Here is a 26523-nt window from a genome sequence, read left to right on the forward strand (position 1 = left end):
GGGAGGTCGGTGAATCGGGAGGTCGGCAAGTTAGGAGGTCGGCGAGTTGGGAGGTCGGTGAGTTCGGCGAGTCGGGAGGTCGGTGAGTTCGGCGAGTCGGGAGTTCGGTGAGTTCGGCGAGTCGGAAGATCGGTGAGTTTAGCGAGTCCGGAGGTCGGTGAGTCGGGAGGTCGGTGATTTCGGCAAGTCGGAAGGTCAGTGAGTTCAGCGAGTCGGAAGGTCGGTGAGCCGGGAGGTCGGTGAATTCGGCGAGATGGGAGGTAGGTGAGTTCGGCGAGACGGGAGGTCGGTGAATCGGGAGGTCGGCAAGTTAGGAGGTCGTTGAGTTCGGCGAGTCGGGAGGTCGGTGAGTTCGACGAGTCGGGAGTTCGGTGAGTTCGGCAATTCGGAAGATCGGTGAGTTTAGCGAGTCGGGAGGTCGGTGAGTCAGGAGGTCGGTGAGTTCGGCAAGTCGGATGGTCAGTGAGTTCAGCGAGTCGGATGGTCGGTGAGCCGGGAGGTCGGTGAATTCGGCGAATCGGAAGGTCGGTGAGTTCAGCGAGTCGGGAGGTTGGTGAGTTTGGCGAGTCGGGAGGTCGTTGAGTTGGGAGGTCGTTGAGTCGGGAGGTCGGTGAGTTAGGCGAGACGTGGGTGGTCGGTGAATCGGGAGGTCGGCGAGTTCGGCAAGTCAGGAGGTCCATGAATCGGGAGGTTGGTGAATCGAGAGGTCGGAAAGTTGGGAGGTCGGCGAGTTGGGAGGTCGGTGAGTTCGGCGAGTCGGGAGGTTGGTAAGTCGGGAGGTCGGCGAATTGGGAGGTCGGCGAGTTGAAGGTCGGCGAGTTCGGCGAGACGGGAGGTCGGTGAGTTCGGCGAGTCGTAAGGTCGGTGAGTTCGGCGAGTCAGGAGGTCGGTGAGTTCGAGAGGTCGGTGAGTTCGGCGAGTCGGAAGGTCAGTGAGTTCGGGAGGTCGGTGAGTTCAGCGATTCGGGAGGTCGGTGAGACGGGAGGTCGGCGATTTGGGAGGTCGGCGAGTCGGGAGGTCGGCGAGTCGGGAAGTCGGTGAGTTTGGCGAGTCGGGAGGTCGGTGAATCGGGAGGACGGTGAGTTCGGCGAGTCGGGAGGTCGGTGAATAGGGAGGACAGTGAGTTCGGCGAGTCGGGAGATCGGTGAGTTCAGCGAGTCGGGAGATCGGTGAATTCGAGAGGTCGGTGAGTTCGGCGAATCGGAAGGTCAGTGAGTTTGGGAGGTCGGTGAGTTCGGCGAGTCGGGAGTTCGGTGAATCGGGAGGCCGGCGAGTCAGGAGGTCGGGGATTTGGGAGGTCGGCGAGTTTGGCGAGACGGGAGGTCGGTGAATCGGGAGGTTGGTGAGTTCGGCGAGTCAGAAGGTCGGTGAATCGGGAGGTTGGTGAGTTCGGCGAGTCAGGAGGTCGGTGAATCGGGAGGTCGGTGAATCGGGAGGTCGGCGAGTCAGGAGGTCGGTGAGTTCGGGAGGTTGGTGAGTTCGGCGAGTCAGCAGGTCGGTGAGTACGGCGAGACGGGAGGTGGGTGAATCGGGAGGTCGGTGAGTTTGGCGAGACAGAAGGTCGGTGAGTTTGGCGAGTCGGGAGGTCGGTGAGTTCGAGAGGTCGGTGAGTTCGGCGAGACGGAAGGTCAGTGAGTGCGGGAGGTTGGTGAGTTCGGCGAGTCAGGAGGTCGGTGAATCGGGAGGTCGGTGAATCGGGAGGTCGGCGAGTCAGGAGGTCGGTGAGTTCGGGAGGTTGGTGAGTTCGGCAAGTCAGCAGGTCGGTGAGTACGGCGAGACGGGAGGTGGGTGAATCGGGAGGTCGGTGAGTTCGGCGAGTCAGGAGGTCGGTGAGGTTTGTGAGTTCGGCAAGACGGGAGGTCGGTGAGTTCGGTGAGTTCAGCGAGTTGGGAGGTCAGTGAATCGGGAGGTCGGTGAATCGGGAGGTATGCGAGTTGGAAGGTCGGTGAGTTCGGCGAGTCGGGAGGTCGATGAGTTCGGCGCGTCGGAAGGTCGGCGAGTCGGGAGGTCGGCAAATTGGGAGGTCAGCGAGTTGGGAGGTCGGCGAGTTCGGCGAGATGGGAGGTCGGTGAGTTTGGGAGGTTGGTGAGTCGGGAGGTCGCTGAATCGGGCGGTCGGTGAGTTCGGCGAGTCGGAAGGTCGGTGAATCGGGAAGTCGGTGAGATCGGCGAGTCGGGAGGTCGGTGAGTTCGGCGAGACAGGAGGTCGGTGAGTTTGGCGAGATGGGAGGTCGGTGAATCGGGAGGTCGGCAAGTTAGGAGGTCGGCGAGTTGGGAGGTCGGTGAGTTCGGCGAGTCGGGAGGTCGGTGAGTTCGGCGAGTCGGGAGTTCGGTGAGTTCGGCGAGTCAGAAGATCGGTGAGTTTAGCGAGTCCGGAGGTCGGTGAGTCGGGAGGTCGGTGATTTCGGCAAGTCGGAAGGTCAGTGAGTTCAGCGAGTCGGAAGGTCGGTGAGCCGGGAGGTCGGTGAATTCGGCGAATCGGAAGGTCGGTGAGTTCAGCGAGTCGGGAGGTTGGTGAGTTTGGCGAGTCGGGAGGTCGTTGAGTTGGGAGGTCGTTGAGTCGGAAGGTCGGTGAGTTAGGCGAGTCGGGAGGTCGGTGAGTCGGGAGGTCGGTGAGTTTGGCGAGACGTGGGTGGTCGGTGAATCGGGAGGTCGGCGAGTTTGGCAAGTCAAGAGGTCAATGAATCGGGAGGTTGGTGAATCGAGAGGTCGGAAAGTTGGGAGGTCGGCGAGTTGGGAGGTCGGTGAGTTCGGCGAGTCGGGAGGTTGGTAAGTCGGGAGGTCGGCGAATTGGGAGGTCGGCGAGTTGAAGGTCGGCGAGTTCGGCGACACGGGAGGTCAGTGAGTTCGGCGAGTCGGGAGGTCGGCGAGTTCGGAGAGACGGGAGGTCGGTGAATCGGGAGGTTGGTGAGTTCGGCGAGTCAGGAGGTCGGTGAATCGGGTGGTCGGTGAATCGGGAGGTCGGCGAGTCAGGAGGTCGGTGAGTTCGGGAGGTTGGTGAGTTTCGCGAGTCAGCAGGTCGGTGAGTACGGCGAGACGGGAGGTGGGTGAATCGGGAGGTCGGTGAGTTCGGCGAGACGGGAGGTCGGTGAGTCGGGATGTCGGTGAGTTCGGCGAATCGGGAAGTTCGTGAGTTTGGCGAGTCGGAAGGTCGGTGAGTTCGGTGAGTCGGGAGGTTCGTGAGTTCGGCGAGTCGGGACGTCAGTGAGTTCGGTGAGTCGGTAGGTCGGTGAGTTCGGCGAGTCGGGAGGTCGGTGAGTTCGGCGAGACGGGATGTCGGTGAGTTCGGCGAGTCGGGAGGTCGGTGAGTTCGGCGAGACGGGAGGTCGGTGAGTTCGGCGAGTTGAAGGTCGGCGAGTTCGGCGACACGGGAGGTCAGTGAGTTCGGCGAGTCGGGAGGTCGGCGAGTTCGGAGAGACGGGAGGTCGGTGAATCGGGAGGTTGGTGAGTTCGGCGAGTCAGGAGGTCGGTGAATCGGGTGGTCGGTGAATCGGGAGGTCGGCGAGTCAGGAGGTCGGTGAGTTCGGGAGGTTGGTGAGTTTCGCGAGTCAGCAGGTCGGTGAGTACGGCGAGACGGGAGGTGGGTGAATCGGGAGGTCGGTGAGTTCGGCGAGACGGGAGGTCGGTGAGTCGGGATGTCGGTGAGTTCGGCGAATCGGGAAGTTCGTGAGTTTGGCGAGTCGGAAGGTCGGTGAGTTCGGTGAGTCGGGAGGTTCGTGAGTTCGGCGAGTCGGGACGTCAGTGAGTTCGGTGAGTCGGTAGGTCGGTGAGTTCGGCGAGTCGGGAGGTCGGTGAGTTCGGCGAGACGGGATGTCGGTGAGTTCGGCGAGTCGGGAGGTCGGTGAGTTCGGCGAGACGGGAGGTCGGTGAGTTCGGCGAGTCGGGAGGTCGGTGAGTTCGGCGAGACGGGAGGTCGGTGAGTTGGGAGGTCGGTGAGTTGGAAGGTCGACGTGTTGGGAAGTCGGCAAGTTCGGCGAGACAGGAGGCCGGTGAATCGGGAGGTTGGTGAGTTCGGCGAGTCGGGAGGTCGATGAATCGGGAGGTCGGTGAGTTCGGCTTGTCGGTAGGTTGGTGAGTTCGGCGAGTCAGGTGCGTGAGTTCAGTGAGTCGGGAGGTCGGTGAGTTCAGCGAGTCGGAAGGTCGGTAAGTTCAACGAGTTGGGAGGTCGGTGAGTTCAGCGAGTCGGGAGGTCGGTGAGATGTGAGGTCGGCGAGTTCGGAGGTCGGCGAGTTGGAAGGTCAGCGAGTTGGGAGGTCGGTGAGTTCGGCGAGTCGGGAGGTCGGTGAGTTCGGCGAGTCGGGAGTTCGGTGAGTTCGGCAAGTCGGACGATCGGTGAGTTTAGCGATTCCGGAGGTCGGTGAGTCGGGAGGTCGGTGAGTTCGGCAAGTCGGAAGGTCAGTGAGTTCAGCGAGTCGGAAGGTCGGTGAGCCGGGAGGTCGGTGAATTCGGCGAATCGGAAGGTCGGTGAGTTCAGCGAGTCGGGAGGTTGGTGAGTTTGGCGAGTCGGGAGGTCGGTGAGTCGGGAGGTCGGTGAGTTTGGCGAGACGTGGGTCGTCGGTGAATCGGGAGGTCGGCGAGTTCAGCGAGTCGGGAGGTTGGTGAGTTTGGCGAGACGTGGGTCGTCGGTGAATCGGGAGGTCGGCGTGTTAGGCGAGTCGGGAGGTCCATGAATCGGGAGGTTGGTGAATCGAGAGGTCGGAAAGTTGGGAGGTCGGCGAGTTGGGAGGTCGATGAGTTCGGCGAGTCGGGAGGTTGGTAAGTCGGGAGGTCGGCGAATTGGGAGGTCGGCGAGTTGAAGGTCGGCGAGTTCGGCGAGACGGGAGGTCGGTGAGTTCGGCGAGACGGGAGGTCGGTGAATCGGGAGGTTGGTGAATCGGGAGGTCTGCGAGTTGGGAGGTCGGTGAGTTCGGTGAGTTCAGCAAGTTGGGAGGTCGGTGAATCGGGAGATCGGTGAATCGGGAGGTCTGCGAGTTGGGAGGTCGGTGAGTTCGGCGAGTCGGGAGGTCGATGAGTTCGGCGAGTCGGGAGGTCGGCGAGTCGGGAGGTCGGCTAATTGGGAGGTCAGCGAGTTGGGAGGTCGGCGAGTTCGGCGAGACGGGAGGTCGGTGAGTTTGGGAGGTTGGTGAGTCGGGAGGTCGGTGAATCGGGCGGTCGGTGAGTTCGGCAAGTCGGAAGGTCGGTGAATCGGGAAGTCGGTGAGTTCGGCGAGTCGGGAGGTCGGTGAGTTCGGCGAGACAGGAGGTAGGTGAGTTCAGCGAGACGGGAGGTCGGTGAATCGGGAGGTCGGCAAGTTAGGATGTCGTTGAGTTCGGCGAGTCAGGAGGTCGGTGAGTTCGGCGAGTCGGGAGTTCGGTGAGTTCGGCAAGTCGGAAGATCGGTGAGTTTAGCGAGTCGGGAGGTCGGTGAGTCAGGAGGTCGGTGAGTTCGGCAAGTCGGAAGGTCAGTGAGTTCAGCGAGTCGGAAGGTCGGTGAGCCGGGAGGTCGGTGAATTCGGCGAATCGGAAGGTCGGTGAGTTCAGCGAGTCGGGAGGTTGGTGAGTTTGGCGAGTCGGGAGGTCGTTGAGTTGGGAGGTCGTTGAGTCGGGAGGTCGGTGAGTTAGGCGAGTCGGGAGGTCGGTGAGTCGGGAGGTCGGTGAGTTTGGCGAGTCGGGAGGTCGGTGAGTCGGGAGGTCGGTGAGTTTGGCGAGTCGGGAGGTCAGTGAGTTCAGCGAGTCGGAAGGTCGGTGAGCCGGGAGGTCGGTGAATTCGGCGAATCGGAAGGTCGGTGAGTTCTGCGAGTCGGGAGGTTAGTGAGTTTGGCGAGTCGGGAGGTCGGTGAGTCGGGAGGTCGGTGAGTTTGGCGAGACGTGGGTCGTCGGTGAATCGGGAGGTCGGCGAGTTGGGAGGTCGGTGAGTTCGGCGAGTCGGGAGGTCGATGAGTTCGGCGAGTCGGGAGGTCGGCGAGTCGGGAGGTCGGCTAATTGGGAGGTCAGCGAGTTGGGAGGTCGGCGAGTTCGGCGAGACGGGAGGTCGGTGAGTTTGGGAGGTTGGTGAGTCGGGAGGTCGGTGAATCGGGCGGTCGGTGAGTTCGGCAAGTCGGAAGGTCGGTGAATCGGGAAGTCGGTGAGTTCGGCGAGTCGGGAGGTCGGTGAGTTCGGCGAGACAGGAGGTAGGTGAGTTCAGCGAGACGGGAGGTCGGTGAATCGGGAGGTCGGCAAGTTAGGATGTCGTTGAGTTCGGCGAGTCAGGAGGTCGGTGAGTTCGGCGAGTCGGGAGTTCGGTGAGTTCGGCAAGTCGGAAGATCGGTGAGTTTAGCGAGTCGGGAGGTCGGTGAGTCAGGAGGTCGGTGAGTTCGGCAAGTCGGAAGGTCAGTGAGTTCAGCGAGTCGGAAGGTCGGTGAGCCGGGAGGTCGGTGAATTCGGCGAATCGGAAGGTCGGTGAGTTCAGCGAGTCGGGAGGTTGGTGAGTTTGGCGAGTCGGGAGGTCGTTGAGTTGGGAGGTCGTTGAGTCGGGAGGTCGGTGAGTTAGGCGAGTCGGGAGGTCGGTGAGTCGGGAGGTCGGTGAGTTTGGCGAGTCGGGAGGTCGGTGAGTCGGGAGGTCGGTGAGTTTGGCGAGTCGGGAGGTCAGTGAGTTCAGCGAGTCGGAAGGTCGGTGAGCCGGGAGGTCGGTGAATTCGGCGAATCGGAAGGTCGGTGAGTTCTGCGAGTCGGGAGGTTAGTGAGTTTGGCGAGTCGGGAGGTCGGTGAGTCGGGAGGTCGGTGAGTTTGGCGAGACGTGGGTCGTCGGTGAATCGGGAGGTCGGCGAGTTCAGCGAGTCGGGAGGTTGGTGAGTTTGGCGAGTCGGGAGGTCGGTGAGTCGGGAGGTCGGTGAGTTTGGCGAGACGTGGGTCGTCGGTGAATCGGGAGGTCGGCGAGTTAGGCGAGTCGGGAGGTCCATGAATCGGGAGGTTGGTGAATCGAGAGGTCGGAAAGTTGGGAGGTCGGCGAGTTAGGAGGTCGATGAGTTCGGCGAGTCGGGAGGTTGGTAAGTCGGGAGGTCGGCGAATTGGGAGGTCGGCGAGTTGAAGGTCGGCGAGTTCGGCGAGACGGGAGGTCGGTGAGTTCGGCGAGACGGGAGGTCGGTGAATTGGGAGGTCGGTGAATCGGGAGGTCTGCGAGTTGGGAGGTCGGTGAGTTCGGCGAGTCGGGAGGACGATGAGTTCGGCGAGTCGGGAGGTCGGCGAGTCGGGAGGTCGGCTAATTGGGAGGTCAGCGAGTTGGGAGGTCGGCGAGTTCGGCGAGACGGGCGGTCAGTGAGTTTGGGAGGTTGGTGAGTCGGGAGGTCGGTGAATCGGGCGGTCGGTGAGTTCGGCGAGTCGGAAGGTCGGTGAATCGGGAAGTCGGTGAGTTCGGCGAGTCGGGAGGTCGGTGAGTTCGGCGAGACAGGAGGTAGGTGAGTTCAGCGAGACGGGAGGTCGGTGAATCGGGAGGTCGGCAAGTTAGGATGTCGTTGAGTTCGGCGAGTCGGGAGGTCGGTGAGTTCGGCGAGTCGGGAGTTCGGTGAGTTCGGCAAGTCGGAAGATCGGTGAGTTTAGCGAGTCGGGAGGTCGGTGAGTCAGGAGGTCGGTGAGTTCGGCAAGTCGGAAGGTCAGTGAGTTCAGCGAGTCGGAAGGTCGGTGAGCCGGGAGGTCGGTGAATTCGGCGAATCGGAAGGTCGGTGAGTTCAGCGAGTCGAGAGGTTGGTGAGTTTGGCGAGTCGGGAGGTCGTTGAGTTGGGAGGTCGTTGAGTCGGGAGGTCGGTGAGTTAGGCGAGTCAGGAGGTCGTTGAGTCGGGAGGTCGGTGAGTTAGGCGAGACGTGGGTGGTCGGTGAATCGGGAGGTCGGCGAGTTCGGCAAGTCAGGAGGTCCATGAATCGGGAGGTTGGTGAATCGAGAGGTCGGAAAGTTGGGAGGTCGGCGAGTTGGGAGGTCGGTGAGTTCGGCGAGTCGGGAGGTTGGTAAGTCGGGAGGTCGGCGAATTGGGAGGTCGGCGGGTTGAGGGTCGGCGAGTTCGGCGAGACGGGAGGTCAGTGAGTTCGGCGAGTCGTAAGGTCGGTGAGTTCAGCGAGTCGGGAGGTCGGTGAGTTCGAGAGGTCGGTGAGTTCGGCGAGTCGGAAGGTCAGTGAGTTCGGGAGGTCGGTGAGTTCAGCGAGTCGGGAGGTCGGTGAGACGGGAGGTCGGCGGGTTGGGAGGTCGGCGAGTTGGGAGGTCGGCGAGTCGGGAAGTCGGTGAGTTTGGCGAGTCGGGAGGTCGGTGAATCGGGAGGACGGTGAGTTCGGCGAGTCGGGAGGTCGGTGAATCGGGAGGACAGTGAGTTCGGCGAGTCAGGAGTTCGGTGAATCGGGAGGCTGGCGAGTCAGGAGGTCGGCGATTTGGGAGGTCGGCGAGTTCGGCGAGACGGGAGGTCGGTGAATCGGAAGGTTGGTGAGTTCGGCAAGTCAGGAGGTCGGTGAATCGGGAGGTTGGTGAGTTCGGCGAGTCGGGAGGTTGGTAAGTCGGGAGGTCGGCGAATTGGGAGGTCGGCGAGTTGAAGGTCGGCGAGTTCGGCGAGACGGGAGGTCGGTGAGTTCGGCGAGACGGGAGGTCGGTGAATCGGGAGGTCGGTGAATCGGGAGGTCTGCGAGTTGGGAGGTCGGTGAGTTCGGCGAGTTCAGCAAGTTGGGAGGTCGGTGAATCGGGAGATCGGTGAATCGGGAGGTCTGCGAGTTGGGAGGTCGGTGAGTTCGGCGAGTCGGGAGGTCGATGAGTTCGGCGAGTCGGGAGGTCGGCGAGTCGGGAGGTCGGCTAATTGGGAGGTCAGCGAGTTGGGAGGTCGGCGAGTTCGGCGAGACGGGAGGTCGGTGAGTTTGGAAGGTTGGTGAGTCGGGAGGTCGGTGAATCGGGCGGTCGGTGAGTTCGGCGAGTCGGAAGGTCGGTGAATCGGGAAGTCGGTGAGTTCGGCGAGTCGGGAGGTCGGTGAGTTCGGCGAGACAGGAGGTAGGTGAGTTCAGCGAGACGGGAGGTCGGTGAATCGGGAGGTCGGCAAGTTAGGATGTCGTTGAGTTCGGCGAATCGGGAGGTCGGTGAGTTCGGCGAGTCGGGAGTTCGGTGAGTTCGGCAAGTCGGAAGATCGGTGAGTTTAGCGAGTCGGGAGGTCGGTGAGTCAGGAGGTCGGTGAGTTCGGCAAGTCGGAAAGTCAGTGAGTTCAGCGAGTCGGAAGGTCGGTGAGCCGGGAGGTCGGTGAATTCGGCGAATCGGAAGGTCGGTGAGTTCAGCGAGTCGGGAGGTTGTTGAGTTTGGCGAGTCGGGAGGTCGTTGAGTTGGGAGGTCGTTGAGTCTGGAGGTCGGTGTGTTAGGCGAGTCAGGAGGTCGGTGAGTCGGGAGGTCGGTGAGTTTGGCGAGACGTGGGTGGTCGGTGAATCGGGAGGTCGGCGAGTTCGGCAAGTCAGGAGGTCCATGAATCGGGAGGTTGGTGAATCGAGAGGTCGGAAAGTTGGGAGGTCGGCGAGTTGGGAGGTCGGTGAGTTCGGCGAGTCGGGAGGTTGGTAAGTCGGGAGGTCGGCGGGTTGAAGGTCGGCGAGTTCGGCGAGACGGGAGGTCAGTGCGTTCGGCGAGTCGTAAGGTCGGTGAGTTCGGCGAGTCGGGAGGTCGGTGAGTTCGAGAGGTCGGTGAGTTCGGCGAGTCGGAAGGTCAGTGAGTTCGGGAGGTCGGTGAGTTCAGCGATTCGGGAGGTCGGTGAGACGGGAGGTCGGCGATTTGGGAGGTCGGCGAGTCGGGAGGTCGGCGAGTCGGGAAGTCGGTGAGTTTGGCGAGTCGGGAGGTCGGTGAATCGGGAGGACGGTGAGTTCGGCGAGTCGGGAGGTCGGTGAATAGGGAGGACAGTGAGTTCGGCGAGTCGGGAGATCGGTGAGTTCAGCGAGTCGGGAGATCGGTGAATTCGAGAGGTCGGTGAGTTCGGCGAATCGGAAGGTCAGTGAGTTTGGGAGGTCGGTGAGTTCGGCGAGTCGGGAGTTCGGTGAATCGGGAGGCCGGCGAGTCAGGAGGTCGGGGATTTGGGAGGTCGGCGAGTTTGGCGAGACGGGAGGTCGGTGAATCGGGAGGTTGGTGAGTTCGGCGAGTCAGGAGGTCGGTGAATCGGGAGGTTGGTGAGTTCGGCGAGTCAGGAGGTCGGTGAATCGGGAGGTCGGTGAATCGGGAGGTCGGCGAGTCAGGAGGTCGGTGAGTTCGGGAGGTTGGTGAGTTCGGCGAGTCAGCAGGTCGGTGAGTACGGCGAGACGGGAGGTGGGTGAATCGGGAGGTCGGTGAGTTTGGCGAGACAGAAGGTCGGTGAGTTTGGCGAGTCGGGAGGTCGGTGAGTTCGAGAGGTCGGTGAGTTCGGCGAGACGGAAGGTCAGTGAGTGCGGGAGGTTGGTGAGTTCGGCGAGTCAGGAGGTCGGTGAATCGGGAGGTCGGTGAATCGGGAGGTCGGCGAGTCAGGAGGTCGGTGAGTTCGGGAGGTTGGTGAGTTCGGCAAGTCAGCAGGTCGGTGAGTACGGCGAGACGGGAGGTGGGTGAATCGGGAGGTCGGTGAGTTCGGCGAGTCAGGAGGTCGGTGAGGTTTGTGAGTTCGGCAAGACGGGAGGTCGGTGAGTTCGGTGAGTTCAGCGAGTTGGGAGGTCAGTGAATCGGGAGGTCGGTGAATCGGGAGGTATGCGAGTTGGAAGGTCGGTGAGTTCGGCGAGTCGGGAGGTCGATGAGTTCGGCGAGTCGGAAGGTCGGCGAGTCGGGAGGTCGGCAAATTGGGAGGTCAGCGAGTTGGGAGGTCGGCGAGTTCGGCGAGATGGGAGGTCGGTGAGTTTGGGAGGTTGGTGAGTCGGGAGGTCGCTGAATCGGGCGGTCGGTGAGTTCGGCGAGTCGGAAGGTCGGTGAATCGGGAAGTCGGTGAGATCGGCGAGTCGGGAGGTCGGTGAGTTCGGCGAGACAGGAGGTCGGTGAGTTTGGCGAGATGGGAGGTCGGTGAATCGGGAGGTCGGCAAGTTAGGAGGTCGGCGAGTTGGGAGGTCGGTGAGTTCGGCGAGTCGGGAGGTCGGTGAGTTCGGCGAGTCGGGAGTTCGGTGAGTTCGGCGAGTCGGAAGATCGGTGAGTTTAGCGAGTCCGGAGGTCGGTGAGTCGGGAGGTCGGTGATTTCGGCAAGTCGGAAGGTCAGTGAGTTCAGCGAGTCGGAAGGTCGGTGAGCCGGGAGGTCGGTGAATTCGGCGAATCGGAAGGTCGGTGAGTTCAGCGAGTCGGGAGGTTGGTGAGTTTGGCGAGTCGGGAGGTCGTTGAGTTGGGAGGTCGTTGAGTCGGAAGGTCGGTGAGTTAGGCGAGTCGGGAGGTCGGTGAGTCGGGAGGTCGGTGAGTTTGGCGAGACGTGGGTGGTCGGTGAATCGGGAGGTCGGCGAGTTTGGCAAGTCAAGAGGTCAATGAATCGGGAGGTTGGTGAATCGAGAGGTCGGAAAGTTGGGAGGTCGGCGAGTTGGGAGGTCGGTGAGTTCGGCGAGTCGGGAGGTTGGTAAGTCGGGAGGTCGGCGAATTGGGAGGTCGGCGAGTTGAAGGTCGGCGAGTTCGGCGACACGGGAGGTCAGTGAGTTCGGCGAGTCGGGAGGTCGGCGAGTTCGGAGAGACGGGAGGTCGGTGAATCGGGAGGTTGGTGAGTTCGGCGAGTCAGGAGGTCGGTGAATCGGGTGGTCGGTGAATCGGGAGGTCGGCGAGTCAGGAGGTCGGTGAGTTCGGGAGGTTGGTGAGTTTCGCGAGTCAGCAGGTCGGTGAGTACGGCGAGACGGGAGGTGGGTGAATCGGGAGGTCGGTGAGTTCGGCGAGACGGGAGGTCGGTGAGTCGGGATGTCGGTGAGTTCGGCGAATCGGGAAGTTCGTGAGTTTGGCGAGTCGGAAGGTCGGTGAGTTCGGTGAGTCGGGAGGTTCGTGAGTTCGGCGAGTCGGGACGTCAGTGAGTTCGGTGAGTCGGTAGGTCGGTGAGTTCGGCGAGTCGGGAGGTCGGTGAGTTCGGCGAGACGGGATGTCGGTGAGTTCGGCGAGTCGGGAGGTCGGTGAGTTCGGCGAGACGGGAGGTCGGTGAGTTCGGCGAGTCGGGAGGTCGGTGAGTTCGGCGAGACGGGAGGTCGGTGAGTTGGGAGGTCGGTGAGTTGGAAGGTCGACGTGTTGGGAAGTCGGCAAGTTCGGCGAGACAGGAGGCCGGTGAATCGGGAGGTTGGTGAGTTCGGCGAGTCGGGAGGTCGATGAATCGGGAGGTCGGTGAGTTCGGCTTGTCGGTAGGTTGGTGAGTTCGGCGAGTCAGGTGCGTGAGTTCAGTGAGTCGGGAGGTCGGTGAGTTCAGCGAGTCGGAAGGTCGGTAAGTTCAACGAGTTGGGAGGTCGGTGAGTTCAGCGAGTCGGGAGGTCGGTGAGATGTGAGGTCGGCGAGTTCGGAGGTCGGCGAGTTGGAAGGTCAGCGAGTTGGGAGGTCGGTGAGTTCGGCGAGTCGGGAGGTCGGTGAGTTCGGCGAGTCGGGAGTTCGGTGAGTTCGGCAAGTCGGACGATCGGTGAGTTTAGCGATTCCGGAGGTCGGTGAGTCGGGAGGTCGGTGAGTTCGGCAAGTCGGAAGGTCAGTGAGTTCAGCGAGTCGGAAGGTCGGTGAGCCGGGAGGTCGGTGAATTCGGCGAATCGGAAGGTCGGTGAGTTCAGCGAGTCGGGAGGTTGGTGAGTTTGGCGAGTCGGGAGGTCGGTGAGTCGGGAGGTCGGTGAGTTTGGCGAGACGTGGGTCGTCGGTGAATCGGGAGGTCGGCGAGTTCAGCGAGTCGGGAGGTTGGTGAGTTTGGCGAGACGTGGGTCGTCGGTGAATCGGGAGGTCGGCGTGTTAGGCGAGTCGGGAGGTCCATGAATCGGGAGGTTGGTGAATCGAGAGGTCGGAAAGTTGGGAGGTCGGCGAGTTGGGAGGTCGATGAGTTCGGCGAGTCGGGAGGTTGGTAAGTCGGGAGGTCGGCGAATTGGGAGGTCGGCGAGTTGAAGGTCGGCGAGTTCGGCGAGACGGGAGGTCGGTGAGTTCGGCGAGACGGGAGGTCGGTGAATCGGGAGGTTGGTGAATCGGGAGGTCTGCGAGTTGGGAGGTCGGTGAGTTCGGTGAGTTCAGCAAGTTGGGAGGTCGGTGAATCGGGAGATCGGTGAATCGGGAGGTCTGCGAGTTGGGAGGTCGGTGAGTTCGGCGAGTCGGGAGGTCGATGAGTTCGGCGAGTCGGGAGGTCGGCGAGTCGGGAGGTCGGCTAATTGGGAGGTCAGCGAGTTGGGAGGTCGGCGAGTTCGGCGAGACGGGAGGTCGGTGAGTTTGGGAGGTTGGTGAGTCGGGAGGTCGGTGAATCGGGCGGTCGGTGAGTTCGGCAAGTCGGAAGGTCGGTGAATCGGGAAGTCGGTGAGTTCGGCGAGTCGGGAGGTCGGTGAGTTCGGCGAGACAGGAGGTAGGTGAGTTCAGCGAGACGGGAGGTCGGTGAATCGGGAGGTCGGCAAGTTAGGATGTCGTTGAGTTCGGCGAGTCAGGAGGTCGGTGAGTTCGGCGAGTCGGGAGTTCGGTGAGTTCGGCAAGTCGGAAGATCGGTGAGTTTAGCGAGTCGGGAGGTCGGTGAGTCAGGAGGTCGGTGAGTTCGGCAAGTCGGAAGGTCAGTGAGTTCAGCGAGTCGGAAGGTCGGTGAGCCGGGAGGTCGGTGAATTCGGCGAATCGGAAGGTCGGTGAGTTCAGCGAGTCGGGAGGTTGGTGAGTTTGGCGAGTCGGGAGGTCGTTGAGTTGGGAGGTCGTTGAGTCGGGAGGTCGGTGAGTTAGGCGAGTCGGGAGGTCGGTGAGTCGGGAGGTCGGTGAGTTTGGCGAGTCGGGAGGTCGGTGAGTCGGGAGGTCGGTGAGTTTGGCGAGTCGGGAGGTCAGTGAGTTCAGCGAGTCGGAAGGTCGGTGAGCCGGGAGGTCGGTGAATTCGGCGAATCGGAAGGTCGGTGAGTTCTGCGAGTCGGGAGGTTAGTGAGTTTGGCGAGTCGGGAGGTCGGTGAGTCGGGAGGTCGGTGAGTTTGGCGAGACGTGGGTCGTCGGTGAATCGGGAGGTCGGCGAGTTCAGCGAGTCGGGAGGTTGGTGAGTTTGGCGAGTCGGGAGGTCGGTGAGTCGGGAGGTCGGTGAGTTTGGCGAGACGTGGGTCGTCGGTGAATCGGGAGGTCGGCGAGTTAGGCGAGTCGGGAGGTCCATGAATCGGGAGGTTGGTGAATCGAGAGGTCGGAAAGTTGGGAGGTCGGCGAGTTAGGAGGTCGATGAGTTCGGCGAGTCGGGAGGTTGGTAAGTCGGGAGGTCGGCGAATTGGGAGGTCGGCGAGTTGAAGGTCGGCGAGTTCGGCGAGACGGGAGGTCGGTGAGTTCGGCGAGACGGGAGGTCGGTGAATTGGGAGGTCGGTGAATCGGGAGGTCTGCAAGTTGGGAGGTCGGTGAGTTCGGTGAGTTCAGCAAGTTGGGAGGTCGGTGAATCGGGAGATCGGTGAATCGGGAGGTCTGCGAGTTGGGAGGTCGGTGAGTTCGGCGAGTCGGGAGGACGATGAGTTCGGCGAGTCGGGAGGTCGGCGAGTCGGGAGGTCGGCTAATTGGGAGGTCAGCGAGTTGGGAGGTCGGCGAGTTCGGCGAGACGGGCGGTCAGTGAGTTTGGGAGGTTGGTGAGTCGGGAGGTCGGTGAATCGGGCGGTCGGTGAGTTCGGCGAGTCGGAAGGTCGGTGAATCGGGAAGTCGGTGAGTTCGGCGAGTCGGGAGGTCGGTGAGTTCGGCGAGACAGGAGGTAGGTGAGTTCAGCGAGACGGGAGGTCGGTGAATCGGGAGGTCGGCAAGTTAGGATGTCGTTGAGTTCGACGAGTCGGGAGGTCGGTGAGTTCGGCGAGTCGGGAGTTCGGTGAGTTCGGCAAGTCGGAAGATCGGTGAGTTTAGCGAGTCGGGAGGTCGGTGAGTCAGGAGGTCGGTGAGTTCGGCAAGTCGGAAGGTCAGTGAGTTCAGCGAGTCGGAAGGTCGGTGAGCCGGGAGGTCGGTGAATTCGGCGAATCGGAAGGTCGGTGAGTTCAGCGAGTCGAGAGGTTGGTGAGTTTGGCGAGTCGGGAGGTCGTTGAGTTGGGAGGTCGTTGAGTCGGGAGGTCGGTGAGTTAGGCGAGTCAGGAGGTCGGTGAGTCGAGAGGTCGGTGAGTTTGGCGAGACGTGGGTGGTCGGTGAATCGGGAGGTCGGCGAGTTCGGCAAGTCAGGAGGTCCATGAATCGGGAGGTTGGTGAATCGAGAGGTCGGAAAGTTGGGAGGTCGGCGAGTTGAGAGGTCGGTGAGTTCGGCGAGTCGGGAGGTTGGTAAGTCGGGAGGTCGGCGAATTGGGAGGTCGGCGGGTTGAAGGTCGGCGAGTTCGGCGAGACGGGAGGTCAGTGAGTTCGGCGAGTCGTAAGGTCGGTGAGTTCAGCGAGTCGGGAGGTCGGTGAGTTCGAGAGGTCGGTGAGTTCGGCGAGTCGGAAGGTCAGTGAGTTCGGGAGGTCGGTGAGTTCAGCGAGTCGGGAGGTCGGTGAGACGGGAGGTCGGCGGGTTGGGAGGTCGGCGAGTTGGGAGGTCGGCGAGTCGGGAAGTCGGTGAGTTTGGCGAGTCGGGAGGTCGGTGAATCGGGAGGACGGTGAGTTCGGCGAGTCGGGAGGTCGGTGAATCGGGAGGACAGTGAGTTCGGCGAGTCAGGAGTTCGGTGAATCGGGAGGCTGGCGAGTCAGGAGGTCGGCGATTTGGGAGGTCGGCGAGTTCGGCGAGACGGGAGGTCGGTGAATCGGAAGGTTGGTGAGTTCGGCGAGTCAGGAGGTCGGTGAATCGGGAGGTTGGTGAGTTCGGCGAGTCGGGAGGTTGGTAAGTCGGGAGGTCGGCGAATTGGGAGGTCGGCGAGTTGAAGGTCGGCGAGTTCGGCGAGACGGGAGGTCGGTGAGTTCGGCGAGACGGGAGGTCGGTGAATCGGGAGGTCGGTGAATCGGGAGGTCTGCGAGTTGGGAGGTCGGTGAGTTCGGCGAGTTCAGCAAGTTGGGAGGTCGGTGAATCGGGAGATCGGTGAATCGGGAGGTCTGCGAGTTGGGAGGTCGGTGAGTTCGGCGAGTCGGGAGGTCGATGAGTTCGGCGAGTCGGGAGGTCGGCGAGTCGGGAGGTCGGCTAATTGGGAGGTCAGCGAGTTGGGAGGTCGGCGAGTTCGGCGAGACGGGAGGTCGGTGAGTTTGGAAGGTTGGTGAGTCGGGAGGTCGGTGAATCGGGCGGTCGGTGAGTTCGGCGAGTCGGAAGGTCGGTGAATCGGGAAGTCGGTGAGTTCGGCGAGTCGGGAGGTCGGTGTGTTCGGCGAGACAGGAGGTAGGTGAGTTCAGCGAGACGGGAGGTCGGTGAATCGGGAGGTCGGCAAGTTAGGATGTCGTTGAGTTCGGCGAATCGGGAGGTCGGTGAGTTCGGCGAGTCGGGAGTTCGGTGAGTTCGGCAAGTCGGAAGATCGGTGAGTTTAGCGAGTCGGGAGGTCGGTGAGTCAGGAGGTCGGTGAGTTCGGCAAGTCGGAAAGTCAGTGAGTTCAGCGAGTCGGAAGGTCGGTGAGCCGGGAGGTCGGTGAATTCGGCGAATCGGAAGGTCGGTGAGTTCAGCGAGTCGGGAGGTTGTTGAGTTTGGCGAGTCGGGAGGTCGTTGAGTTGGGAGGTCGTTGAGTCTGGAGGTCGGTGTGTTAGGCGAGTCAGGAGGTCGGTGAGTCGGGAGGTCGGTGAGTTTGGCGAGACGTGGGTGGTCGGTGAATCGGGAGGTCGGCGAGTTCGGCAAGTCAGGAGGTCCATGAATCGGGAGGTTGGTGAATCGAGAGGTCGGAAAGTTGGGAGGTCGGCGAGTTGGGAGGTCGGTGAGTTCGGCGAGTCGGGAGGTTGGTAAGTCGGGAGGTCGGCGGGTTGAAGGTCGGCGAGTTCGGCGAGACGGGAGGTCAGTGCGTTCGGCGAGTCGTAAGGTCGGTGAGTTCGGTGAGACGGGAGGTCGGCGAGTTGGGAGGTCGGCGAGTTGGGAGGTCGGCGAGTCGGGAAGTCGGTGAGTTTGGCGAGTCGGGAGGTCGGTGAATCGGGAGGACGGTGAGTTCGGCGAGTTGGGAGGTCGGTGAATCGGGAGGACAGTGAGTTAGGCGAGTCGGGAGTTCGGTGAATCGGGAGGCCGGCGAGTCAGGAGGTCGGCGATTTGGGAGGTCGGCGAGTTCGGCGAGACGGGAGGTCGGTGAATCGGGAGGTCGGTGAATCGGGAGGTCGTCGAGTCAGGAGGTCGGTGAGTTCGGGAGGTTGGTGAGTTCGGCGAGTCAGCAGGTCGGTGAGTACGGCGAGACGGGAGGTGGGTGAATCGGGAGGTCGGTGAGTTCGGCGAGACGGAAGGTCGGTGAGTTTGGCGAGTCGGGAGGTCGGTGAGTTCGAGAGGTCGGTGAGTTCGGCGAGACGGAAGGTCAGTGTCTTCGGCGAGTCAGGAGGTCGGTGAATCGGGAGTTCGGTGAATCGGGAGGTCGGCGAGTCAGGAGGTCGGTGAGTTCGGGAGGTTGGTGAGTTCAGCGAGTCAGCAGGTCGGTGAGTACGGCGAGACGGGAGGTGGGTGAATCGGGAGGTCGCTGACTCAGGAGGTCGGTGAGTTCGGGAGGTTGGTGAGTTCAGCGAGTCAGCAGTTCGGTGAGTTCGGCGAGACGGGAGGTCGGTGAGTCGGGCTGTCGGTGAGTTCGGCGAGTCGGGAGGTTCGTGAGTTCGTTGAGTCGGGACGTCAGTGAGTTCGGTGAGTCTGTAGGTCGGTGAGTTCGGCGAGTCGGGAGGTCGGTGAGTTCGGCGAGACGGGAGGTCGGTGAATCAGGAGGTCGGTGAGTTGGGAGGTCGGCGTGTTGGGAGGTCGGCAAGTTTGGCGAGACAGGAGGCCGGTGAATCGGGAGGTTGGTGAGTTCGGCGAGTCTGGAGGTCGATGAAGCGGGAGTTCGGTGAATTCGGCGAGTCAGGTCAGTGAGTTCAGTGAGTCGGGAGGTCGGTGAGTTCAGCGAGTCGGAAGGTCGTTACGTTCAGCGAGTCGGGAGGTCGGTGAGTTCAGCGAGTCGGGAGGTCGATGAGGCGTGAGGTCGGCGAGTTCGGAGGTCGGCGTGTTGGGAGGTCTGCGAGGCGGGAGGTCGGTGAATTGGGAGGTCGGTGAGTTCGGCGAGTCGGGAGGTCGGTGAGTTCGGCGAGACGGGAGGTCGGTGAGTTCGGCGAGTCGGGAGGTCGGTGAGTTCGGCGAGTCAGGAGGTCGGTGAGGTTTGTGAGTTCGGTGAGACGGGAGGTCGGTGAGTTCGGTGAGTTCAGCGAGTTGGGAGGTCGGTGAATCGGGAGGTCTGTGAATCGGGAGGTCTGCGAGTTGGGAGGTCGGTGAGTTCGGCGAGTCGGGAGGTCGATGAGTTCGGCAAGTCGGAAGGTCAGTGAGTTCAGCGAGTCGGAAGGTCGGTGAGCCGGGAGGTCGGTGAATTCGGCGAATCGGAAGGTCGGTGAGTTCGGCGAGTCGGGAGGTTGGTGAGTTTGGCGAGTCGGGAGGTCGTTGAGTTGGGAGGTCGTTGAGTCGGGAGGTCGGTGAGTTAGGCGAGTCGGGAGGTCGATGAGTCGGGAGGTCGGTGAGTTTGCCGAGTCGGGAGGTCGTTGAGTCGGGAGGTCGGTGAGTTAGACGAGTCGGGAGGTCGGTGTGTCGGGAGGTCGGTGAGTTTGGCGAGACGTGGGTGGTCGGTGAATCGGGAGGTCGGTGAGTTCGGCAAGTCAGGAGGTCCATGAATCGGGAGGTTGGTGAATCGAGAAGTCGGAAAGTTGGGAGGTCGGCGAGTTGGGAGGTCGGTGAGTTCGGCGAGTCGGGAGGTTGGTAAGTCGGGAGGTCGGCGAATTGGGAGGTCGGCGAGTTGAAGGTCGGCGAGTTCGGCGAGTCGGGAGGTCGGTGAGTTCGGCGAGTCGGGAGGTCGGTGAGTTCGAGAGGTCGGTGATTTCGGCGAGTCGGTAGGTCAGTGAGTTCGGGAGGTCGGTGAGTTCAGCGAGTTGGGAGGTCGGTGAGACGGGAGGTCGGCGAGTTGGGAGGTCGGCGAGTTGGGAGGTCGGCGAGTCAGGAAGTCGGTGAGTTTGGCAAGTCGGGAGGTCGGTGAATCGGGAGGACGGTGAGTTCGGCGATTCGGGAGGTCGGTGAATCGGGAGGACGGTGAGTTTGGCGAGTCGGGAGGTCGGTGAATCAGGAGGACGGTGAGTTCGGCAAGTCGGGAGATCGGTGAGTTCAGCGAGTCGGGAGGTCGGTGAGTTCGAGAGGTCGGTGAGTTCGGCGAATCGGAAGGTCAATGAGTTTGGGAGGTCGGTGAGTTCGGCGAGTCGGGAGGTCGGTGAATCGGAAGGCCGGCGAGTCAGGAGGTCGGCGAGTCAGGAGGTCGGCGAGTTCGGTGAGACGGGAGGTCGGTGAATCGGGAGGTTGGTGAGTTCGGCGAGTCAGGAGGTCGGTGAATCGGGAGGTCGGTGAATCGGGAGGTCGGCGAGTCAGGAGGTCGGTGAGTTCGGGAGGTTGGTGAGTTCGGCGAGTCAGCAGGTCGGTGAGTACGGCGAGACGGGAGGTTGGTGAGTTTGGAGAGTCGGGAGGTCGTTGAGTTGGGAGGTCGTTGAGTCGGGAGGTCGGTGAGTTAGGCGAGTCAGGAGGTCGGTGAGTCGGGAGGTCGGTGAGTTTGGCGAGACGTGGGTAGTCGGTGAATCGGGAGGTCGGCGAGTTCGGCAAGTCAGGAGGTCCATGAATCGGGAGGTTGGTGAATCGAGAGGTCGGAAAGTTGGGAGGTCGGCGAGTTGGGAGGTCGGTGAGTTCGGCGAGTCGGGAGGTTGGTAAGTCGGGAGGTCGGCGAGTTGAAGGTCGGCGAGTTCGGTGAGACGGGAGGTCAGTGAGTTCGGCGAGTCGTAAAGTCGGTGAGTTCGGCGAGTCGGGAGGTCGGTGAGTTCGAGAGGTCGGTGAGTTCGGCGAGTCGGAAGGTCAGTGAGTTCGGGAGGTCGGTGAGTTCAGCGAGTCGGGAGGTCGGTGAGACGGGAGGTCGGCGAGTTAGGCGAGTCGGGAGGTCCATGAATCGGGAGGTTGGTGAATCGAGAGGTCGGAAAGTTGGGAGGTCGGCGAGTTAGGAGGTCGATGAGTTCGGCGAGTCGGGAGGTTGGTAAGTCGGGAGGTCGGCGAATTGGGAGGTCGGCGAGTTGAAGGTCGGCGAGTTCGGCGAGACGGGAGGTCGGTGAGTTCGGCGAGACGGGAGGTCGGTGAGTTCGGCGAGACGGGAGGTCGGTGAATCGGGAGGTCGGTGAATCGGGAGGTCTGCGAGTTGGGAGGTCGGTGAGTTCGGTGAGTTCAGCAAGTTGGGAGGTCGGTGAATCGGGAGATCGGTGAATCGGGAGGTCTGCGAGTTGGGAGGTCGGTGAGTTCGGCGAGTCGGGAGGACGATGAGTTCGGCGAGTCGGGAGGTCGGCGAGTCGGGAGGTCGGCTAATTGGGAGGTCAGCGAGTTGGGAGGTCGGCGAGTTCGGCGAGACGGGCGGTCGGTGAGTTTGGGAGGTTGGTGAGTCGGGAGGTCGGTGAATCGGGCGGTCGGTGAGTTCGGCGAGTCGGAAGGTCGGTGAATCGGGAAGTCGGTGAGTTCGGCGAGTCGGGAGGTCGGTGAGTTCGGCGAGACAGGAGGTAGGTGAGTTCAGCGAGACGGGAGGTCGGTGAATCGGGAGGTCGGCAAGTTAGGATGTCGTTGAGTTCGGCGAATCGGGAGGTCGGTGAGTTCGGCGAGTCGGGAGTTCGGTGAGTTCGGCAAGTCGGAAGATCGGTGAGTTTAGCGAGTCGGGAGGTCGGTGAGTCAGGAGGTCGGTGAGTTCGGCAAGTCGGAAGGTCAGTGAGTTCAGCGAGTCGGAAGGTCGGTGAGCCGGGAGGTCGGTGAATTCGGCGAATCGGAAAGTCGGTGAGTTCAGCGAGTCGGGAGGTTGGTGAGTTTGGCGAGTCGGGAGGTCGTTGAGTTGGGAGGTCGTTGAGTCTGGAGGTCGGTGAGTTCGGCGAGTCGGAAGGTCGGTGAATCGGGAAGTCGGTGAGTTCGGCGAGACGTGGGTGGTCGGTGAATCGGGAGGTCGGCGAGTTCGGCAAGTCAGGAGGTCCATGAATCGGGAGGTTGGTGAATCGAGAGGTCGGAAAGTTGGGAGGTCGGCGAGTTGGGAGGTCGGTGAGTTCGGCGAGTCGGGAGGTTGGTAAGTCGGGAGGTCGGCGGGTTGAAGGTCGGCGAGTTCGGCGAGACGGGAGGTCAGTGCGTTCGGCGAGTCGTAAGGTCGGTGAGTTCGGCGAGTCGGGAGGTCGGTGAGTTCGAGAGGTCGGTGAGTTCGGCGAGTCGGAAGGTCAGTGAGTTCGGGAGGTCGGTGAGTTCAGCGAGTCGGGAGGTCGGTGAGACGGGAGGTCGGCGAGTTGGGAGGTCGGCGAGTTGGGAGGTCGGCGAGTCGGGAAGTCGGTGAGTTTGGCGAGTCGGGAGGTCGGTGAATCGGGAGGACGGTGAGTTCGGCGAGTTGGGAGGTCGGCGAGTCGGGAAGTCGGTGAGTTAGGCGAGTCGGGAGTTCGGTGAATCGGGAGGCCGGCGAGTCAGGAGGTCGGCGATTTGGGAGGTCGGCGAGTTCGGCGAGACGGGAGGTCGGTAAATCGGGAGGTCGGTGAATCGGGAGGTCGTCGAGTCAGGAGGTCGGTGAGTTCGGGAGGTTGGTGAGTTCGGCGAGTCAGCAGGTCGGTGAGTACGGCGAGACGGGAGGTGGGTGAATCGGGAGGTCGGTGAGTTTGGCGAGACGGAAGGTCGGTGAGTTTGGCGAGTCGGGAGGTCGGTGAGTTCGAGAGGTCGGTGAGTTCGGCGAGACGGAAGGTCAGTGACTTCGGCGAGTCAGGAGGTCGGTGAATCGGGAGTTCGGTGAATCGGGAGGTCGGCGAGTCAGGAGGTCGGTGAGTTCGGGAGGTTGGTGAGTTCAGCGAGTCAGCAGGTCGGTGAGTACGGCGAGACGGGAGGTGGGTGAATCGGGAGGTCGCTGACTCAGGAGGTCGGTGAGTTCGGGAGGTTGGTGAGTTCAGCGAGTCAGCAGTTCGGTGAGTTCGGCGAGACGGGAGGTCGGTGAGTCGGGCTGTCGGTGAGTTCGGCGAGTCGGGAGGTTCGTGAGTTCGGTGAGTCGGGACGTCAGTGAGTTCGGTGAGTCTGTAGGTCGGTGAGTTCGGCGAGTCGGGAGGTCGGTGAGTTCGGCGAGACGGGAGGTCGGTGAATCAGGAGGTCGGTGAGTTGGGAGGTCGGCGTGTTGGGAGGTCGGCAAGTTTGGCGAGACAGGAGGCCGGTGAATCGGGAGGTTGGTGAGTTCGGCGAGTCGGGAGGTCGATGAAGCGGGAGGTCGGTGAATTCGGCGAGTCAGGTCAGTGAGTTCAGTGAGTCGGGAGGTCGGTGAGTTCAGCGAGTCGGAAGGTCGTTACGTTCAGCGAGTCGGGAGGTCGGTGAGTTCAGCGAGTCGGGAGGTCGGTGAGGCGTGAGGTCGGCGAGTTCGGAGGTCGGCGTGTTGGGAGGTCTGCGAGGCGGGAGGTCGGTGAATTGGGAGGTCGGTGAGTTCGGCGAGTCGGGAGGTCGGTGAGTTCGGCGAGACGGGAGGTCGGTGAGTTCGGCGAGTCGGGAGGTCGGTGAGTTCGGCGAGTCAGGAGGTCGGTGAGGTTTGTGAGTTCGGTGAGACGGGAGGTCGGTGAGTTCGGTGAGTTCAGCGAGTTGGGAGGTCGGTGAATCGGGAGGTCTGTGAATCGGGAGGTCTGCGAGTTGGGAGGTCGGTGAGTTCGGCGAGTCGGGAGGTCGATGAGTTCGGCAAGTCGGAAGGTCAGTGAGTTCAGCGAGTCGGAAGGTCGGTGAGCCGGGAGGTCGGTGAATTCGGCGAATCGGAAGGTCGGTGAGTTCGGCGAGTCGGGAGGTTGGTGAGTTTGGCGAGTCGGGAGGTCGTTGAGTTGGGAGGTCGTTGAGTCGGGAGGTCGGTGAGTTAGGCGAGTCGGGAGGTCGATGAGTCGGGAGGTCGGTGCGTTTGCCGAGTCGGGAGGTCGTTGAGTCGGGAGGTCGGTGAGTTAGACGAGTCGGGAGGTCGGTGTGTCGGGAGGTCGGTGAGTTTGGCGAGACGTGGGTGGTCGGTGAATCGGGAGGTCGGCGAGTTCGGCAAGTCAGGAGGTCCATGAATCGGGAGGTTGGTGAATCGAGAAGTCGGAAAGTTGGGAGGTCGGCGAGTTGGGAGGTCGGTGAGTTCGGCGAGTCGGGAGGTTGGTAAGTCGGGAGATCGGCGAATTGGGAGGTCGGCGAGTTGAAGGTCGGCGAGTTCGGCGAGTCGGGAGGTCGGTGAGTTCGGCGAGTCGGGAGGTCGGTGAGTTCGAGAGGTCGGTGATTTCGGCGAGTCGGTAGGTCAGTGAGTTCGGGAGGTCGGTGAGTTCAGCGAGTTGGGAGGTCGGTGAGACGGGAGGTCGGCGAGTTGGGAGGTCGGCGAGTTGGGAGGTCGGCGAGTCAGGAAGTCGGTGAGTTTGGCAAGTCGGGAGGTCGGTGAATCGGGAGGACGGTGAGTTCGGCGATTCGGGAGGTCGGTGAATCGGGAGGACGGTGAGTTTGGCGAGTCGGGAGGTCGGTGAATCAGGAGGACGGTGAGTTCGGCAAGTCGGGAGATCGGTGAGTTCAGCGAGTCGGGAGGTCGGTGAGTTCGAGAGGTCGGTGAGTTCGGCGAATCGGAAGGTCAATGAGTTTGGGAGGTCGGTGAGTTCGGCGAGTCGGGAGGTCGGTGAATCGGAAGGCCGGCGAGTCAGGAGGTCGGCGAGTCAGGAGGTCGGCGAGTTCGGTGAGACGGGAGGTCGGTGAATCGGGAGGTTGGTGAGTTCGGCGAGTCAGGAGGTCGGTGAATCGGGAGGTCGGTGAATCGGGAGGTCGGCGAGTCAGGAGGTCGGTGAGTTCGGGAGGTTGGTGAGTTCGGCGAGTCAGCAGGTCGGTGAGTACGGCGAGACGGGAGGTTGGTGAGTTTGGAGAGTCGGGAGGTCGTTGAGTTGGGAGGTCGTTGAGTCGGGAGGTCGGTGAGTTAGGCGAGTCAGGAGGTCGGTGAGTCGGGAGGTCGGTGAGTTTGGCGAGACGTGGGTAGTCGGTGAATCGGGAGGTCGGCGAGTTCGGCAAGTCAGGAGGTCCATGAATCAGGAGGTTGGTGAATCGAGAGGTCGGAAAGTTGGGAGGTCGGCGAGTTGGGAGGTCGGTGAGTTCGGCGAGTCGGGAGGTTGGTAAGTCGGGAGGTCGGCGAGTTGAAGGTCGGCGAGTTCGGTGAGACGGGAGGTCAGTGAGTTCGGCGAGTCGTAAGGTCGGTGAGTTCGGCGAGTCGGGAGGTCGGTGAGTTCGAGAGGTCGGTGAGTTCAGCGAGTCGGGAGGTCGGTGAGACGGGAGGTCGGCGAGTTAGGCGAGTCGGGAGGTCCATGAATCGGGAGGTTGGTGAATCGAGAGGTCGGAAAGTTGGGAGGTCGGCGAGTTAGGAGGTCGATGAGTTCGGCGAGTCGGGAGGTTGGTAAGTCGGGAGGTCGGCGAATTGGGAGGTCGGCGAGTTGAAGGTCGGCGAGTTCGGCGAGACGGGAGGTCGGTGAGTTCGGCGAGTTCAGCGAGTTGGGAGGTCGGTGAATCGGGAGGTCGGTGAATCGGGAGGTCTGCGAGTTGGGAGGTCGGTGAGTTCGGCGAGTCGGGAGGACGATGAGTTCGGCGAGTCGGGAGGTCGGCGAGTCGGGAGGTCGGCTAATTGGGAGGTCAGCGAGTTGGGAGGTCGGCGAGTTCGGCGAGACGGGCGGTCGGTGAGTTTGGGAGGTTGGTGAGTCGGGAGGTCGGTGAATCGGGCGGTCGGTGAGTTCGGCGAGTCGGAAGGTCGGTGAATCGGGAAGTCGGTGAGTTCGGCGAGTCGGGAGGTCGGTGAGTTCGGCGAGACAGGAGGTAGGTGAGTTCAGCGAGACGGGAGGTCGGTGAATCGGGAGGTCGGCAAGTTAGGATGTCGTTGAGTTCGGCGAGTCGGGAGGTCGGTGAGTTCGGCGAGTCGGGAGTTCGGTGAGTTCGGCAAGTCGGAAGATCGGTGAGTTTAGCGAGTCGGGAGGTAGGTGAGTCAGGAGGTCGGTGAGTTCGGCAAGTCGGAAGGTCAGTGAGTTCAGCGAGTCGGAAGGTCGGTGAGCCGGGAGGTCGGTGAATTCGGCGAATCGGAAGGTCGGTGAGTTCAGCGAGTCGAGAGGTTGGTGAGTTTGGCGAGTCGGGAGGTCGTTGAGTTGGGAGGTTGGTGAGTTTGGCGAGACGTGGGTGGTCGGTGAATCGGGAGGTCGGCGAGTTCGGCAAGTCAGGAGGTCCATGAATCGGGAGGTTGGTGAATCGAGAGGTCGGAAAGTTGGGAGGTCGGCGAGTTGGGAGGTCGGTGAGTTCGGCGAGTCGGGAGGTTGGTAAGCCGGGAGGTCGGCGAATTGGGAGGTCGGCGGGTTGAAGGTCGGCGAGTTCGGCGAGACGGGAGGTCAGTGAGTTCGGCGAGTCGTAAGGTCGGTGAGTTCAGCGAGTCGGGAGGTCGGTGAGTTCGAGAGGTCGGTGAGTTCGGCGAGTCGGAAGGTCAGTGAGTTCGGGAGGTCGGTGAGTTCAGCGAGTCGGGAGGTCGGTGAGACGGGAGGTCGGCGAGTTGGGAGGTCGGCGAGTTGGGAGGTCGGCGAGTCGGGAAGTCGGTGAGTTTGGCGACTCGGGAGGTCGGTGAATCGGGAGGACGGTGAGTTCGGCGAGTCGGGAGGTCGGTGAATCGGGAGGACAGTGAGTTCGGTGAATCGGGAGGCCGGCGAGTCAGGAGGTCGGCGATTTGGGAGGTCGGCGAGTTCGGCGAGACGGGAGGTCGGTGAATCGGAAGGTTGGTGAGTTCGGCGAGTCAGGAGGTCGGTGAATCGGGAGGTTGGTGAGTTCGGCGAGTCGGGAGGTTGGTAAGTCGGGAGGTCGGCGAATTGGGAGGTCGGCGAGTTGAAGGTCGGCGAGTTCGGCGAGATGGGAGGTCGGTGAGTTCGGCGAGACGGGAGGTCGGTGAATCGGGAGGTCGGTGAATCGGGAGGTCTGCGAGTTGGGAGGTCGGTGAGTTCGGTGAGTTCAGCAAGTTGGGAGGTCGGTGAATCGGGAGATCGGTGAATCGGGGGGTCTGCGAGTTGGGAGGTCGGTGAGTTCGGCGAGTCGGGAGGTCGATGAGTTCGGCGAGTCGGGAGGTCGGCGAGTCGGGAGGTCGGCTAATTGGGAGGTCAGCGAGTTGGGAGGTCGGCGAGTTCGGCGAGACGGGAGGTCGGTGAGTTTGGGAGGTTGGTGAGTCGGGAGGTCGGTGAATCGGGCGGTCGGTGAGTTCGGCGAGTCGGAAGGTCGGTGAATCGGGAAGTCGGTGAGTTCGGCGAGTCGGGAGGTCGGTGAGTTCGGCGAGACAGGAGGTAGGTGAGTTCAGCGAGACGGGAGGTCGGTGAATCGGGAGGTCGGCAAGTTAGGATGTCGTTGAGT

The sequence above is a fragment of the Pristiophorus japonicus genome, chromosome 6 (genome assembly GCF_044704955.1).
Source record: "Pristiophorus japonicus isolate sPriJap1 chromosome 6, sPriJap1.hap1, whole genome shotgun sequence".
Taxonomy (NCBI): domain Eukaryota; kingdom Metazoa; phylum Chordata; class Chondrichthyes; family Pristiophoridae; genus Pristiophorus; species Pristiophorus japonicus.